General features: G+C 50.7%; 1 protein-coding gene across 2 annotated transcripts in view; it reads right to left on the bottom strand.

Moving 5' to 3' along the window:
- Positions 1-3,015, bottom strand: part of LOC147250098 (leucine-rich repeat-containing protein 24-like) — an 18,093-nt gene extending 15,078 nt beyond the window's left edge. For both annotated transcript variants that reach the window (XM_086224795.1, XM_086224796.1), the window contains exon 1: positions 2,654-3,015. The gene's annotated coding sequence lies outside the window, so the exon portion shown is untranslated. The remainder of the gene's footprint in view (positions 1-2,653) is intronic.
- Between the last annotated feature and the right edge of the window lie 690 nt (positions 3,016-3,705).

Here is a 3,705-nt window from a genome sequence, read left to right as displayed (position 1 = left end):
CATCACCGCCATCTTCATCACCATCATCATCATCACCACCATCATCACCATCACCACCATCACCATCATCATCATCATAATCATCACCACCACCACCATCATCATCACCATCACCACCATCATCATCACCATCATCATCATCATCACATCATCATCACCATCATCACCATCACCACCATCTTCATCACCATCATCACCACCATCACCACCATCATCATAATCATCACAATCATCACCATCATCATCACCACCATCATCACCATCATCATCATCACCACCACCATCATCACCATCACCATCATCACCACCATCATCATCACCATCATCACCATCACCACCATCTTCATCACCATCATCACCACCATCACCACCATCATCATAATCATCACAATCATCACCATCATCATCACCACCATCATCACCACCACCATCATCACCATCACCATCATCACCACCACCATCATCACAATCATCACCATCATCATCATCACCACCACCATCATCACCACCACCATCATCACCATCACCACCATCATCATCACCATCATCATCATCATCATCATCATCATCACCATCTTCATCACCACCATCATCACCATCTTCATCACCATCATCACCACCATCATCACCATCACCACCACCATCATCACCACCATCATCATCACCATCACCACCACCACCACCATCATCATCATCTTCATCACCACCATCATCACCATCTTCATCACCATCATCATCATCACCACCACCATCATCACCATTTCATCACCATCACCATCATCACCACCATCACCACCACCATCATCATCATCACCACCATCTTCATCATCACCATCATCACCACCATCATCACCATCACCACCATCATCACCACCATCATCACATCATCATCATCACCACCATCTTCATCACCACCATCATCACCACCATCATCATCACCACCATCACCATCATTACCATCACCACCACCATCACCATCTTCATCACCATCATCACCACCATCATCATCACCACCATCACCATCACCATCATCATCATCACCACCATCATCACCACCATCATCACATCATAATCACCATCATCACCACCATCATCACCACCACCATCATCACCATCTTCATCACCATCATCATCATCACCACCATCATCACCATCTTCATCACCATCATCATCATCACCACCATCATCACATCATCATCTCCATCTTCATCACCATCATCATCATCATCACCACCACCATCATCATCACCATCTTCATCACCACCATCATCACCATCATCATCTTCATCACCATCATCATCATCACCATCACCACCACCACCACCATCATCACCATCTTCATCATCACCATCTTCATCACCACCATCATCATCATCATCATCACCATCTTCATCACCATCATCACCACCACCATCATCATCATCACCACCATCATCATCATCATCATCATAACCCCCATCATCACCACCTTCATCACCATCATCACCACCATCTTCATCACCATCATCACCACCATCACCACCATCATCATCACCACCATCACCATCATTACCATCACCACCATCTTCATCACCACCATCACCAACATCACATCATCATCATCACCACCATCATCACCATCTTCATCACCATCTTCATCACCATCACCGCCATCTTCATCACCATCATCATCATCACCACCACCATCATCATCATCATCACCACCATCATCATCATCATCACCATCACCACCATCAACACCATCACCTCAATGGCAGACACTCCAGACAGTGTGCCAGGTATGAAGAGCTGGACAGAACCGGGCCCCAACATGATCCTCCTGCTGGCTGAAGAAACCAGCAGATCTCCTTGAAGGCCTGACGACACCGGTGAACCAGCTGCTGAGGGATGGGACCCACCCAGGATGGTGAACCCAAGGCCACAGGTCCTGGTCATGAAGGACCCACAACGGTTTGATCCATCCAGCGACCAGCCAGTGAACTCCTAGCACCACAGCTAAGATGAAGAGGAACATTGGCCAATACATGAGAGGCTCGGAAAGGAACTGGCAGCAGTACCAGGGGAACGAGGGGAGGTAGAACCTGGTAATGTTTTGGTTTGACGTGGAGCAGCAGGGTCATGCTGCGCCCACTAGGTGGCGCTGGTGGACACCGACTACGTGCTACGCTGCGGTGGATCAAAAGACAACAGAGTCACGTGAAGTTCGAACCGTGATCGCATGGCGGTTCGGCTTGGTTCGGTTCTTCAGGCCGACAGTGCCAACTTCCTCACAAAATATCAAATAACTCGTTGAAGCCACAAATCACGCCTCGCAGCCTAAAATTAGACATTTCTGTCGGCGCTCCGTCGTTCACGGTACCCGCGTCCAGGCCCTCCTCCGGTACCCGCCCCGGAGCATCTGTCGTACCGGGAGCCCCCGGCTCACCCTTCCGTGGCACGGTGTGTTTCTGTTCTGGAGAACACGATCTTACTCCGGGTGCCCGGACCGCGCGTCCGTCGGAAGGACCCTGGAGGCTGAGTATCCGGCAGTGCTGCGGGCCTCCGCAGTACCTGATCCCGGTACCTGAGGCGACGCGTAAGCTCGGGATGAAGGGAGACGCTGCCGAACCTTCCCGGACAGCCCGCGCCGCTTGTCCGTGCTTTCGTTTCGTACCTGGCTGCAGACTCCGCGGGGATGTCTCCCTCCTCCCGTTTGCGTCTACGGTCCCGGTCCCGGTGTCGATGATCGCGGCTGAAGCAGCAGCTGACGGTGTTTCCTCAGCAGCGCGGCCCGTCGCGTCCTCCTGTGCCACAAATGATGGAGGGAGAGGTGGATCAACGCCGCGCGGCGGGTGCGGGAACAGCAGGCGCGCGGAAGACGTATCAGTGCCCGCCAGCTGGGCCGAGACCGGTTCGGCACTCAGCGCCCAGGGAAGATACCGATCCAACACCCAGCGGCTCACTGACAACGGGCTCGCACTCTCGCATCCAACTTCCCCACGCTGTTGTTCTGAGGACCGCCGCCAAGCTGCCGCGCTAACGTCCGCAGCAAAGACGGGCTGACTTCCGCCAGCTTTTCGCAATAAAAGCCTATCTGGAATTAATGCACGATATCAGCCCCAAATACTCTCAACGTCACATAACTGAAAGCGTTTGATGAACGGAACGTCTTCTTAGTCACAGTCACGTCTTCCTCAAACCACCGAAACATTTAAAAGGTAACATATATTTCAACAGCGCAGGTGTACACACAGGTGTGCACGTACCTGTGTCCTTATTATCTGAAACAGGTTTTAGTTCTGAGCAGCAAGAGTTCTGATTTTAGTGGCTGGCAGAGAAACTCTAGCCATTTTAAGCCATTACATGTACAGCTTTCCCATAGATCTCACTTCTCTCATCCTTTTCTGGAAATGTCCTTCTCCTCATTTTTCAAAGAAACCAAGTGAACTTATCAGAGGAACATTAATAAATTGTGTAATTAAAAATAAAGGATGCTCCTATATAATTACTGCAGAGCTCTTTCCCACATGGGTTATTTGATTCTGTCCTGGTGTCAGACGTGACATCATTTCCCCTGAGGGCTGCTTACCACCGCCAGGTGAGCACCCCTTCATTCGTCTCCTCAGCAGCCTAGTTAACCTCACTGCAAGCGTCACTCATCAACGAGCGTGTGAGGTCTTTCATGCCGAGTCCTCTCCTGGGCTCTGTGGATGCAGGGTGTCTGGA

This window comes from Aulostomus chinensis, chromosome 14 (genome assembly GCF_037954235.1).
Source record: "Aulostomus chinensis isolate RoL2024-O1b breed Wild chromosome 14, RoL_Achi_v1.0, whole genome shotgun sequence".
NCBI classification, from domain to species: domain Eukaryota; kingdom Metazoa; phylum Chordata; class Actinopteri; order Syngnathiformes; family Aulostomidae; genus Aulostomus; species Aulostomus chinensis.
This window is presented reverse-complemented; position numbering and strand designations above follow the sequence as displayed.